General features: G+C 38.8%; 1 non-coding gene across 1 annotated transcript; it reads left to right on the top strand.

The window, feature by feature from the left end:
• Nucleotides 1-491: 491 nt before the first annotated feature.
• Nucleotides 492-598, top strand: LOC121826704 (U6 spliceosomal RNA). The gene has a single exon (XR_006068916.2). It is a non-coding gene; the product is annotated as a U6 spliceosomal RNA (small nuclear RNA).
• The last annotated feature ends 14,862 nt before the right edge of the window (nucleotides 599-15,460 follow it).

The following is a 15,460-nucleotide window of genomic DNA, read 5'->3' as shown; positions in this document are numbered from 1 at the left end:
TCTTCTTCCTTCTTTTCTTTCTTTTTTATTTAAACAGAGACATATGTCACAGGCTGGCCTGGAAATTATGTTGTACCAAGAATGATCTTGTACTCCTGATCCGTGTGCTTCCACCACTTGAATGCTTGCATTAGAGGTGTGCATCAATCTTGTTTATGCAGTGTTAACATAAAACCCAGGGTTCTGTGCATGCTAAGCAAGAACTCTTCCAGCTATAATCTGGCATCCCACTGGGTATTTTAACCACATTTAAGTCTACAAACCATGCCTAGCAGTGGATGGAAAACACAAAGTAAACTCAATGTATTTCTGTAGATTTTTGTCTGCTATTGCTTAGCCTGGGATTTTATTTGTATTGCTGGTCTTTTGCATGTGTATTATGGTGTTTTATTTTGTGTTTTCATGGGCTCTGTTGTTTTTGTGGTTCTCCTATTTTTTAAAAAAAAATATTCATGTAATTTTATTCATTTCATTTTCTGTTTTTAGAATAGGTGCTCACTTCGGCAGCACATGTACTAAAATTGGAATGATACAGAGAAGATTAGCATGGCCCCTGAGCAAGGATGACACGCAAATTTGTGAAGCATTCCATATTAAAAAAAAGAATAAAAAAAATTGGTATGAAGTTAGGTAGGAAGACATTTGGGGGAAATCTAGTAGGACTTTTGAAAGAGGAAATTCTGATCTGAATATATTGAGGAAAGATTATTTTCAATAGTAAATTTATATATATATATGTATATATATACATATATATGTGTATGAATATATGTATATACATATGTATGTGTATATATAGTATCTGACTTCCTTCTTGCCTGGAATATAAAAGGTGCTTCTATCTGTCTGCTCTTACGATTCACAAGATCAAAGGAAAAAATCTTTAGATTTATATTTTTATATTTCAGTCTTTTATCACCTTCTGAGAACATACCCATTACTCAACATCAACTACAAATACAACTGAGTTGTCCTAGAAACAGCACACAGTACTCTGACAATGTTTCTAATACATATCCCTTTTTGTAGCATTGTTTCATTAATTTATATTGAGGTATTGTTCATTCTCAAAAATATTTTGAAATGAGCCTGTATACTTTTTTAAATAATAAAAATAATCCTAATCTACAAATAGGGGTATTATTGCCTCTCATTAAACATCTTTCTCTTCTGAATGCCTGCAGAGAAGATCTCCTAATTTACTTAGATGAACTCTTCATGTATTACAAGAGTCAAATTTATTCACTACCTTCATAAAAGTATAGTTTTTCAAATTATAAAAAGTTGCAGTTTTTTAAATCAGCAGAGACTCATTTATTATATTCCCAAAGAAATCCATTTGTCAGTACCTGCATTTTAAACCAAAACTTCAGGCAACAAAACAATAAAATATTTAAGTATTAAAAGATTCAAAACATAAATAATTTACTGAGTTCAACTAATTATATAACTTGTTGCCATTGACAGTAATATGTTAAGATAGAATTTATTTTTTTGTGAATCTTTATGGTATACTCAAAATTATGCATACTTTAGAGTAATATTGACACTCTTTAGAATTATTCATTTTATTCTGTGTGTATGAGTGTGTTGTTGGCATGTATCGTGTGTACCATATATATGCCAGGTTAACACCGAGTTCCTTTTTATCACGTTTTTTTAAAATTTTTCTTTTTGTCTTTCACTTCATGCATCCCAATCCCACAAATCTCCTATCTCCTCTCATCAGCCTTCTGCCATGCAACCTCTCCCCTCCAAAATAAGACAAGAAATAATTTAAGATAAAAAAAAGGGAAGAAAGGGAAACTCCCATCGTGGAAGCTGCAGTGTGACACAGAGAGTGACACAGTAAACCCCTTTATCCATCTGTGTTTACATGCAATACTTCATCACAAAGAATCATTAGTTTAGATCAAGGCCCCTAGTCTCTGCTACTCTGTCAACACTGGGCTGTCACTGGGCATCCTGTTGCTATGCTGTGTGATGGTGATCTTTAGCCTTGGGTTGGCAGGACTATCCCACCAGCCAATCACCAATGGGACGCATGTTAGGGTGGCCCAACAATTAACCCTGAATCTGGGATTGGGTAGTTGAGGGTTGGTCAGGCTGCCAGCTCTCTCTTGTCTTCAGCACCAAGGTGAGTTCTCCAGCATTGCCCTGGCTAGTTCACTCCTTGCAGTGATGAGCAAGGGGTGGGTTCAGTTCTCCCACTTTCACATCCTCAGGTTAGGTTCTCCCACACCTACACATACCTTCAGCAACAGCTCTACTGTGTTGCCCAGTCAAGGTGTAGGAGCCACTCTCTGGAGTGCTGCAGCTGATTGGGGGCAGAAATCCCTCTCCTCTTCTGATAACCTTAGTGCCAGCTATTCCACCTGAGGCAGAAGATGGTGGGGTTTTTTTTGGGGGGGGCATGAGTGGTACATCTCCCCCATCCATACCACCACACAATAGATGAGTAATGTGGACAGTTCTCCCATCTGCCTCACACATTGAATGGGGCAGGGGGTAGGGGGAGGTATCTTCCCTACCCATGCTGCAAAAGGACAAATGAGTAATGGGTGCAGTTCTTCATTATTCACAAGGTAAGGGCTGGCTCACCCACAACTCTGACCAACCGGGTTGGCTCTGGTGTTACACACAGGAGATTTTTGTCTGTTTGTTTGTTTGTTTGTTTTGGTTTTGTTTTTTTATGTAATTCTGGTGCCTGTACTGGATCTCACTCTGTAGATCAGGCTGTCCTCAAACTCACAGAGCCCCACTTGGCTCTGTCTCCCAAGTGCTGGGATTAAAGGCATGCACCACCATCACCTGGTTGTCACACAGAGTTTTTAAGACGCATCAGGTCCTCTGGAACTGATGCACTGAAAACCTGTACCTAAGAGCTAAAAACCAAAGCTGGGACCTCTATAAAAGAAACAAATACTCCTAACTATCAAGCCATCTCTCCATACAGAGCAAACTATATATTCTTGATTCCTGCTGAAAATACACAAAATTTGAGGAATATACATATTACAACAAAATGATGCAAAAACAGACAGTAGAGCTCATACCAAAACTAAAATAATAATACATGATTTTGAATGCCCTGAACATCTTCTATTTCATAAATACGAATTCCTATATAAAATGGAAAGACTATAGTGAGTTTGGCTAAGAAGTGTTATGTGACACAGCATGATAATTTTGATTGGTTAGGGTGTTTGTTTCTTCAACCAGCCGTTTTTACTCCTCTAGTCCACACAAATTTCTTTTTTATAATAACCCAGTGGCTGTTTCCCCTGTGTCCTCTCCTCTCAGTTCCTCACCAGAGTATTCCCACTCCATAATCCACTCCTCCTTTTCTATCCAGGAAAGGGCATGATATTTCTCATCAATATCAACAAAACACAGCATATCAAATTGCAGTAAGACGAAGCATCTCCCCATGTATTAAGGCTGGACTAGATGACCCATTGTGAGTAATAGGGTTCCAAAAGAAAAGAAAAAAAAAACAGACAGGCTCCCACTGTTAGGAATCTCACAAGAGGACCATACTGCTCAACTGTAATGTATGTGCAGAGTACATAGCTTAGTCCCATGCAGGCTCCCTAGTTGTGGGATCAGTCTCTGTGAGCTACTATAAACTTCTGTGGGTTTTAATTGTGTTGTTCTTGACACCTCTGGCTCCTACAATCCTTTCTCCCCTCTCTTCTGCAAGATTCCCTGAGCTCTGCCTAATGTTTGGCTCTGAGTCTTCATCTGTTTCTATCAGGTGCTGGATGAAGCCTCTCTGATGACAAATAGACTAGGCACCAGTCTATGAGCATAGCAAAATATCATTGGCATGATTACACTGACTTTTCTTTTCTTCCAGTCCTCTTTGATTCTATCCTAGGTCTCTGAGTCATCCTGTCTGTGGTTCCTGGTTCTCCTTGCTGTGTCAGGGGTGAGCTTACTCTCCTGGTATGGGTTGTAGACCTGACCAGTCATTTGTTGGCCATTCCCTCAACCTCTGGGCTAGCCTTACCACAACACAACCCATAGAAAGAACAGACTGTAGGTTAAAGGTTATGTGGATGGGTTGGAGTTCCACTCCCTCCACTGGCCTGGTCACAGGAGATGTCCCTTTCATACTACCTATCTGTTATTGCTCAGAGTTTTAAATGGGTCATCCTTGTAGATTCATGGGAGATTCCCTTTCCAGGTTTTTTTTTTAATTATGGTGGGTGAATACCAGGATTTTAAAGGACTTTAAAAGTAGAGAATAACTTCTTCCCTTCTGGTCCAGAGGTGAGTACCTGGGTCCAACCCGGACCCCATCCCTGGGCACCAGCCACTCCGCGTAGACCTGCCCAACTTGGCACCAGGTTCTGGCGACCGGGCAGCTCCCCTTCTAGCCCCACCGGGAGGGATCCCCTTTTCCAAGCCCCCGGCAGCCCCTGCAATCTCCGCGGCCTGTCTCCACGCCCATCTGCCTGAGAAGACGGCCACTTCCTGAGACTTAGAGACCGGCCCCCAGCTCCCAGCCTGTCCCCGACTTCCCTTCTGGACCAGAGAATTGGACAAGAGAACTCCCTTTTGGTCAAGAGAGAGAGTCTTCCTGAATCTGTCAGCTCTTTGTGAAACAAGTACACTGATAAGACCAAGAAGGAACCATAAGGAGATGGGCAGACGTCAAGGCAGAAGTACATACAACAAAATGAAGAGCAATACAGCATCACCAGAACCTAGCCCGCCTCCAACATCTAGACCTGAACACCAAAAATTGGAAGAAGCAGAAGAAAGTAGCCTTATGAGTAACTTCATGAAGAAGGTAGAGGCTTGTGTAGAGGAAAAGACAAGAAAATTGGAAGAACGTTGTAAACAACTAGAGGAAAGGGCAAACAAATTAGAAGAAAACAATAAAGCCCTCCAAGAAAACAATAAAGCCCTCCAAGAAAACAATAAAGCCCTCCAAGAAAACAATAAATTCCTGGAAGAAAACAATAAAGTCCTGCAAGAAAACAATAAAGCACTGAAAGAAAATCATGAAAAAGTAATGAAACAAACAAAGGAAACAGTCCAAGAACTGAAAAGGGAAATTGAAAAAATAAAGAAGACACAAACAGAGGGAATGCTGGAAATAGAAAACCTGAGTAAAAGTTCGGGAAATTCAGATGCAAGTATAACCAACAGAATGCAAGAGATGGAAGAGAGGATTTCTGGCATTGAAGACACAGTAGAAGAAATAGTTTCATCAGTCGAAGGAAACACTAAAGCCAACAAAGTCATGAACCAAAATGTCCAAGAAATTTGGGACACCATGAAAAGACCAAACCTACGAATTATAGGGATAGAAGAAGGTGAAGAATACCAACTCAAAGGCACAGAAAATATATTCAACAAAATTATAGAAGAAAACTTTCCCAACTTAAAGAAGGAAATGCCTATGAAGATACAAGAAGCCTATAGAACACCAAACAGACTAGACCCCCAAAAAAAGTCCCCTCGACACATAATAATTAAACAACTAAATGTACAGAATAAAGAAAGAATATTAAGAGCAGCCAAGGAAAAAGGCCAAGTGATCTATAAAGGTAAACCCATCAGAATAACACCCGACTTCTCAATGGAGACTTTGAAAGCCAGAAGGACCTGGACAGATGTAATGCAGACACTAAGAGACCATGGATGTCAGCCCAGACTAATATACCCAGCAAAACTTTCAATCATCATAGACGGAAGGAACAAGACATTCGAAGACAAAGCCAGATTTAAACAATACCTATCCACAAACCCAGCCCTACAGAAAGGACTAGAAGGAAAATTCCAACCGAGGGAAGTCAGATACACACTTGAAAACACAGGCAATAGATAAAGCCACAACAGTAAACCCCAAAGAAGAGAAGTACACACACACTACCACCAAAAATAACAGGGATGAAGAATCACTGGTCATTAATATTCCTTAATATCAACGGACTTAATTCACCTATAAAAAGACATAGACTTACAGAATGGATACGAAAGCAGGACCCATCTTTCTGCTGCATACAAGAAACACATCTCAAATTCAAAGACAGACACTACCTAAGAATAAAAGGCTGGGAAAAGACTTTTCAATCAAATGGTCTTAAGAAACAAGCAGGGGTACCCATCCTGATATCCAACAAAATAGACTTCAAACTAAAATCAATAAAAAGAGATCAAGAAGGGCATTACATCCTCGTCACAGGAAAGATCGACCAAGATGAAGTTTCAATTCTGAACATATATGCCCCAAACACAAGGGCACCCACATATGTAAAAGAAACATTACTAAAGCTTAAACCACATATAAAACCCCACACATTAATAGTGGGAGATCTCAACACCCCACTTTCACCACTGGACAGATCTCCCAAATCGAAACTTAACAGAGAAATAAAGGACTTAACTGATGTCATGACCCAATTGGACCTAATAGATATCTACAGAACATTCCATCCTAACAAGAAAGAATATACTTTCTTCTCAGCACCCCATGGAACTTTCTCTAAAATCGACCACATACTTGGCCACAAAGCAAATCTCAACAGATACAAAACAATCAGAATAACCTCCTGTGTTCAATCAGACCACCATGATTTAAAGCTAGATTTCAACAACAACAAAAACTACAGAAAACCTACAATCTCATGGAAACTGAATAATGCTCAACTGAATCACCAATGGGTTAAGGAAGAAATAAAGAAAGAAATTAAAGACTTCTGATAGATCAATGAAAATGAAGACACCACATACCCAAACTTATGGGACACTATGAAAGCAGTGTTAAGAGGGAAATTCATAGCACTAAATGCCCACATAAAGAAGTTGGAGAAATCCCACACTAGTGAATTAACAGCACATCTGAAAGCTCTAGAACAAGAAGAAGCAAAGTCTCCCAGGAAGAATAGACGCCAGGAAATTAGCAAAGTGAGAGGTGAAATTAATAAATTAGAAACTAAGAGAACAATACAAAAAATTAATGAAACAAAGAGTTGGTTCTTTGAGAAAATCAACAAGATAGACAAGCCCTTATCCAAACTAACCAAAAGACAGAGAGAGAGAATCCAAATCAACAAAATCAGAAATGAAAAGGGGGACATAACAACAGACATTGAGGAAATCCAGAGAATTATAAGGTCATATTTCAAAAACCTCTACTCCACAAAACTGGAAAACCTAAAAGAAATGGATATTTTTCTGGATAGATACCACATACCTAAGTTTAATCAAGACCAGATAAACTATTTAAATAGTCCAATAACCCCTAAGGAAATAGAAACAGTCATTAAAGGTCTCCCAACCAAAAAAAAGCCCAGGACCACATGGTTTCAGCGCAGAATTCTACCAGATCTTAAAAGAAGAGTTAATACCAATACTCTCTAAATTGTTCCACATAATAGAAACAGAAGGAACATTACCAAACTCCTTCTATGAGGCTACAATTACCCTGATTCCTAAACCAAACAAGGATGCAACAAAGAAAGAGAACTACAGACCGATCTCCCTCATGAACACTGATGCAAAAATACTCAATAAAATACTGGCAAACAGACTCCAAGAACACATCAGAACAATTATCCACCATGATCAAGTAGGCTTCATCCCAGGGATGCAAGGGTGGTTCAACATACGAAAGTCCATCAATGTAATACACCATATAAACAAACTCAAAGAAAAAAACCACATGATCATCTCACTAGATGCAGAAAAGGCATTTGACAAAATCCAACACCCCTTCATGATAAAAGTCTTGGAGCGATCAGGAATACAGGGAACATACCTAAACATAATAAAGGCAATATATAGCAAACCAACAGCCAACATCAAATTCAATGGAGAGAAACTCAAAGCAATTCCACTAAAATCAGGAACGAGACAAGGCTGTCCACTCTCCCCATACTTATTCAATATAGTACTTGAAGTTCTAGCCAGAGCAATAAGACAACATAAGGAGATTAAGGGGATTCAAATTGGAAAGGAAGAAGTCAAGCTGTCCCTATTTGCAGATGACATGATAGTATACTTGAGTGACCCCAAAGATTCCACCCAGGAATTGATAAAGCTTATAAACACCTTCAGCAACATAGCAGGATACAAGATCAACTCAAAAAATCAGTAGCCCTCCTATATACAATGGACAAAGAAGCTGAGAAGGCAATTAGAGATACATCACCCTTTACAATAGCCAAAAATGACATAAAATACCTTGGGGTAACACTAACCAAGCAAGTGAAGGACCTATATGACAAAAACTTTAAGTCCCTGAAAAAAGAAATTGAAGAAGATCTCAGAAAATGGAAAGATCTCCCATGCTCATGGATAGGCAGGGTTAACATAGTAAAAATGGCAATCTTACCAAAAGCAATTTACAGATTCAATGCAATCCCCATCAAAATACCAACACAATTCTTCACAGACCTGGAAAGAACAATACTCAACTTCAAATGGAAAAACAAAAAACCCAGGATAGCTAAAAGAAACCTGTACAATAAAACAACTTCTGGAGGCATCACAATCCCCGACTTCAAGCTCTACTATAGAGCTACAGTAATAAAAACAGCCTGGTATTGGCATAAAAACCGACAAGTGGACCAATGGAATCGAATTGAAGACCCTGACATTAACCCACACACCTATGGACATATAATTTTTGACAAAGAAGCCAAAAGTGTACAATGGAAAAAAGAAAGCATCTTCAACAAATGGTGCTGGCATAACTGGATATCAGCGTGTAGAAGTCTGCAAATAGATCCATATCTGTCACCGTGCACAAAACTTAAGTCCAAGTGGATCAAAGACCTCAACATAAATACAGCTACTCTGAACCTGCTAGAAGAGAAAGTAGGAAATAGTCTTGAACGCCTTGGCATAGGAGATCACTTCCTAAATATAACACCAGTAGCGCAGACACTGAGACAAACAATCAATCAATGGGACCTCTTGAAACTGAGAAGCTTTTGTAGAGCAAAGGATACGGTCAACAAGGCAAAGCGACAGCCTACAGAATGGGAAAAGATCTTCACCAACCCCACATCTGACAGAGGACTGATATCCAGAATATATAAGGAACTCAAGAAATTAGACATCAAAAGGACCAACAGTCCAATTGAGAAATGGGCTTTAGAACTAAACAGAGAATTCTCAACAGAGGAATCCCAAATGGCTGAAAGACATTTAAGGAATTGCTCAACTTCCCTAATCATCAGGGAAATGCAAATCAAGACAACTCTGAGATACCACCTTACACCTGTCAGAGTGGCTAAGATCAAAAACACTGAAGACACTTTATGCTGGAGAGGATGTGGAACTAGGGGAACTCTCCTCCACTGCTGGTGGGAATGCAAGCTTGTACAACCACTTTGGAAATCAATATGGCGCTTTCTTAGAAAATTGGGAATCAATCTCCCCCAAGATCCAGCTATACCACTCCTGGGCATATACCCAAGAAATGCTCAATCATACCACAAGAGCACTTGCTCAGCTATGTTCATATCAGCATTGTTTGTAATAGCCAAAACCTGGAAACAACCTAGATGCCCTTCAACTGAAGAATGGATAAATAAATTGTGGCACATATACACAATGGAATACTACTCAGCAGAGAAAAACAATGACATCACACGGTTTGCAGGCAAATGGATGGATCTAGAAAAAATCATCCTGAGTGAGGTAACCCAGACTCAGAAAGACAAATATGGTATGTACTCACTCATAGGAAGATGCTAGATGTGGAACAAGGATGACTGGACTGCTACTCACATCACCAGTGAGGCTACCTGGAAAACGGGACCCCAAAAAAAGACATGGAGAAATGGACGAGATCTACATGAACAGCCTGGTCATGAGTGGGAACAATGAAGGGCGACAGTCGAGGGAAAGAGAGTGGGAGATCCTAACTGGATCAAGAAAAGAGAGGGAGAACAAGGAATAGGAGACCATGGTAAATGAAGACCACATGAGATGGTGAGAAGTGGAGGAAGCAGAGAGCTAGGGAGGCCCACGGAGATCCACAAAGATACCCCCGCAAAAGACTGCTGGCAATGGTCGCGAGACGGCAGGAACTGACCTACTCTGGTGATGGGATGGCCAGACACCCAGATAGTGGTGCCATAAACCCCATCCAAGGACTGAGGAATCTGAATGCAGACATCCACGGCTGGGCCCCTGGTGGAGCACTGGGAGTCTAATTAGTGAGAAAGAGGAGGGTTTATATGAGCGAGAATTGTTGAAGCCAAGGTTGGATAAAGCACCGGGACAAATAACCAAATGAATGGAACCACAGTATCTATGAACCAAAGGCTGAGGGGCCCCCAACTGGATCAGGCCCCCTGAACGGGTGAGACAGTCATTTGGCTTGATCTGTTTGGGAGGCAGCTGTGCATTGATGCCAGGTCCTGGGCTCGTTGCATGAGTTGGCTGTTTGAATCCTGGGACTTATGCAGGGGCTCTTGGCTCGGTCTGGGAGGGGGGAATGGACCTGCCTGGACTGAGTCTACCAGGTCAACCCTGGTCCTCGGGGGGAGACCTTGATCTGGAGGAGGTGGGAATGGGGGGGTGGGCTGGGGGGAGGGGGAGGGGGGCGAGAGGGGGAGAACAGGGGAATCTGTGGCTATTATGTTGAACTGAATGGTGTTGTAAAATAATAATAATAAAAGAAAATTTAAAAAAAAGTAGAGAATAATGCCAAAGTCCTGAAAACCATCCGAATGCAGAGGCATGCAGACCAGAGGCAGAGAAGTTGCTAAATATATATAATGGCCTATGTTAAATCCCTAGAAGCAGGAAATAAAATAAAAACTCCTGAAATTTTTAGGAATAACCTACTCATACCATTCCTACTGTTATGTACACACACACACACACACACACACACACACACACACACACACAAATCCACATGCAAACACACAAAATTTATTTAATTCTGGTTGTCTTGGAGTATACAGGCTAATTTTTCTGAAAAATAATTCATGAAAAATGCTATTCAACACTTCTCATATGTGTATTTAATATGTAACCACATACCAATTAGTGTCTTTTCATTCAAATTTAAACTTTAAAATGTACATGTTTTTGGAAGTATATTTCAGGGGAAGACCAGTGGCCTCTCTTGAATGAAAACATGACTATACATTACACGACAAAGGAATTTTTTCCTTTATGAAATTCATTTTATTTTCTGTATGAATTATGTAGAATGTGTAATTGTAAAGAATTAAATCATGCAGCCATGCAGCAGTATGCGTTAAAGGGGAAAGTATTAGCAAATATTGGAATAATTGTTTAGAATATTCATGGTCTCTGTTAAGTTGAAATATCAAAATTAGTAAACATTCTTTAAAACTTCTGTTACATTTTATGTGTCATTTTTTTTAATCCACCGGTGATTTTTAAAGAATTTTTAAATTCATTTTACATGCCAATCACACATCCCCCTCTTCCCTCCTCTGGTGCCTGGCCTCCAGGATCCCTCCCGCCCCCCCCCCCCCCCGCTCCAAATATACCACTCATTCCCTCCTCCAAAAGGGAAAGACCTCTCTTGGGGAGTCAGCAGAGCATGGTACATTCTGTTGAGGTAGGTCCAAGCCCCTCACCCTGTAATTTAATTGTTTCTGGATGAAATACTTCTTGAAAGGGTACTTTATGGTAGCTGGTATGTTTAACAATTATTTTTAAATTTCTGATGACTAGATTTAGAAATCCAGCAAATCGCAAAAGATTCTTCCTAGGCAATATCGATGGGGAAACACCGACATTAAAGTGGAGCACAACCTGTTCCCTTCAGTTCTCTCTACTGTTCTTAAAAGCCTATCACGGTTTCAAACTCCCTAGCAAAGATCGGCGACAGGAAATACGTCACTCATCCTGGCTGCAGACCAGCCTCTGATGTAAGGAAACCTAACAAAACTACGAGGACCAAAGTTCTTTTCGGTTGGCAACTTCCTCTAACGCCAAACACTGGCTTGCATTAAATTTCTCTATTTGCAGGAGAGTAACTTTGATCGCATTTCTTCTTTCTGTTTTCAAGGAATTCATTGTCTTAATCATGAATTTGCAGTTACACGGATTTTATGACCTCCTTGTTCTGTTAAGCATGTTTTCTTTAGCTATAGATTGAAAATTTGTCCTAAAGTTATGATTTTTTAAGTAATGAAACGAAGCATTCAATGTTAATTCAGGGGTTAGAGAGCTCATCCTATGTGTCAGTCGGCCTTCTAGCTTTAATATAAAATTGTTGCATGGAATTTTCAGCAATTTTGTGAACTTCTTCTTTCCTTCCTTGCCTCCTTCCCTCCTTCCTTCCTGCATATCATTCTTCTTCTTTGTATTCTTAATTTTACGTTAATTAAGATGGGATTCCTTATATACAATGTGGATATCTAACACACAAATTGATTTTAATTCTACTGTTCTGTAATAATTCTACCAGTATATCTCTAAATAAAAAAGTGAGAGACAGTTTTACAGGAGATATTTTCTTCAGTTTCACATAATTCAGATTCACGTTTAACCCTTTGAGTGTGTGTGTGTGTGTGTGTGTGTGTGTGTGTGTGTGTGTGTGTGTAGTCTCAGTTACTTTCAGCAATTATTTTATTTTTAAAAAAATAATACTTTTTAAACTCTTTAAAAATGTTCATTGTGGTAGAAAAAGAAACTTCAACATAGTCTTCTAATTATGGAGACAGAGGTTATATCAGAGTACATCTGAAGTTTTTGAAATTCATTTATAGCCAAAAAGCAGATCAAGGACCAGTGGATGGAAAAGTATTAAGTACTGAGGAAGACTCTGGCTCAGGAAGGATCAGAGTGATAAGACATCATCTTGAAATGGGGAGGGATGAGAAACATACTAGGCTGTAGAGGCTGGTAGATTCTTGAGAATGAAAAATGTCTCTTGTTAAGATAGAATTTTTTGTGAAAGTGTACAGATATTCTAAAACAAGTTACTACAATCCTGAATGAAATTTAACTAAGGAGAGAAAGAATGCCATTTTTAGGAGGCTTATGTGGTTTGTTGTTGTTTTTGCAGGTTTTGTTGTGGTTGTTTCCCCTTATGCTTTCATGTATGGTCTCCAGAGCTGTATACATGCTTGCCAAGTGCTCTACTGGTGTTTGACAATGTCATTCCAATAATTCAAGTAATTTTTATCAAAATATTCCACTATCACCTATAGCATCCTGTTCCAATAATCAGGAGTCATATTTTTCATAACTTCATATGACAAGTTAGATTAATATTTGTATGAAAATATCATACTCAATTGTTTCATATCAGTCTTTACAGAATTAACACAACTTTCTGATGCTCTCATGCTGAGATAAATTTTGAAATCGAGTAATATGAATATCTTCCTTTACTCAAGATGGTTTTATGCCTTGTAAATTCACATATCCCCATATAAATTTCTGTGTTAATTTGTCAATCACTCCTAACATTATTACCGAATATCATCAGGGATTTCCTTTCCTTGTTTCATAAAATGGAAGCTTTATGCATTGCCTACATCTACCATCCTCTATGACAGGAGATGGCCTTTCACACTGAGGATAGACACTAGGTCATGAATCTTCTGTGACATGTGATTTAGTGTCATGGGAATATATTCCTCATCACAATAAAAGTAACAATGAGACAATGAAATAAGCTTGGTCTTGACACTTGGAGTGAGCAAAACAACTGATTGTTACTCCAATCTTCACTTCTAAAACCAGAATCTGTAACTGCTTGTTTAGCATGTGTAATTTTATAACATTCTTACCCTTCCAGGCTAACACTTCACCTGTTGAGAAAATACTAACTTAAGTTAAACCTTTTGATTCTGCATGAAATGAAGCTATACTGATTGAAAATGGACTAGGTAATTCTGGTAGAACTTCAGGCCTCTTCCACATTTCAGAATTCCATGGCCCATTAAATTCTTTCAATGACACCTGTGCTCACAGTTCCACCTAACATCCAAAAAAATGAAGAAGATTAGGAAAAGGCCGTTTGAAAAGGTGAATAAGGAAAAAATTACTGTGTTCAGTAGAGAAGAAATTTTCAATTTTTATTTCAGTATGACATGTAATAGGTAATTGCTAGAGTAGAAGGATCCTATTCAGGCTTCCTTTTTTTGTTTTTTTTTGTTTGTTTTGTTTTATTTTTTTTGTTGTTGTTTTTTTTGAGACAGGGTTTCTCTGTGTAGCTTTGTGCCTTTCCTGGAACTCACTTGGTAGCCCAGGCTGGCCTCAAACTCACAGAGATCCGCCTGCCTCTGCCTCCCGAGTGCTGGGATTAAAGGCGTGCGCCACCACCGCCCGGCTCAGGCTTCCTTATAAAGAAAGAAGTAATACTTGACAATGTCATTTTTTCCTGCCTTTTCCTACACATACAGGAAGTGCTAAAACTCAAATGAATACTATTAGACTGTGTTTATTTTATTTACAAATATGGAGGAACAAAAGCACATATATAGTTCATAATTGCCAGTGAAATATATTCAGATGACCTTGCACTGTCATATTTATTCTTGATCAAGTATATGCTATGTTCCTATAAATATCACTTATCTCTTCAGTTGCTCCATGATTCACAAGATTAAGAAAATCTCTTAAGTTAAAGCTTTCATGCGTTTTCAAGTATGATGGATGTCACAGAGTGGTCTGAATATTCAGGGAAGTCTCCTGGCCCCTGTTCCCCTGTTGAAATCTGCACTGGATAGCTACAGAGGTGGAAAGCACCATTTTCAATGTTTCTGCCATCCTGCCAGAAAACTGAAGGTTTGGGGGCCTGGTGGTCAGGTGGTAAAGCTGGACAGAGGGTTCAATCTTTGGTTTTCCACTGTGAGGAATGATGAAAAGAGTAGTGGTGACCCTCTCCATCTGATTTCCTTTGGCTCATCTTGAGTCTATTTAAACAAGCTTCTGGAAATTTTCCACAGGTCTCAAATATACTACCAAGTCTTTCAACATGTAACCCACAGTGAAAATGTTCACAGCTTTTTCTTCCTGGCAGTTTAAATCTTTTGTTTCTTAATTTATTCTCAATTTCACTAGGTTACATTTTTCCCTGAAAAAAATATGTATTATTTAGTGGGTAAGCACTACTAATTTCTGTAAAATTATAACATAATGAGGTAATTTCCATTCCTACATCTTCAATAATGAAGATTTTCATGTATCTATATTTTCTTAATCTGAAAACCCTAAACATTATAACATTGTGAGTAATATCAGTGTTCTTTTTTTAGATACTATATTGTGCTTTTTTTTAATTCTTTTATTTAGCAATTGTATCTTTTAATTGGTAATTTTTTAAAATTTATTTATTTTTATTGTAAAAAAGAAAAAGGTAGAGCTGCACTTTTAAAAACAAAGCAGGGATTTTATGGACCACATTTTTGGAAATGAATGTAAACAGATTTAACAAACACAGATAGGGAAGATTACACTCATGAGACAAAATAAATTAATCAGAATAAGATTT

This window comes from Peromyscus maniculatus, chromosome 1 (genome assembly GCF_049852395.1).
Source record: "Peromyscus maniculatus bairdii isolate BWxNUB_F1_BW_parent chromosome 1, HU_Pman_BW_mat_3.1, whole genome shotgun sequence".
Taxonomy (NCBI): Eukaryota; Metazoa; Chordata; class Mammalia; order Rodentia; family Cricetidae; genus Peromyscus; species Peromyscus maniculatus.
The sequence above is the reverse complement of the archived record's forward strand: the minus strand, read 5'-3'. Positions and strand labels throughout refer to the sequence as shown.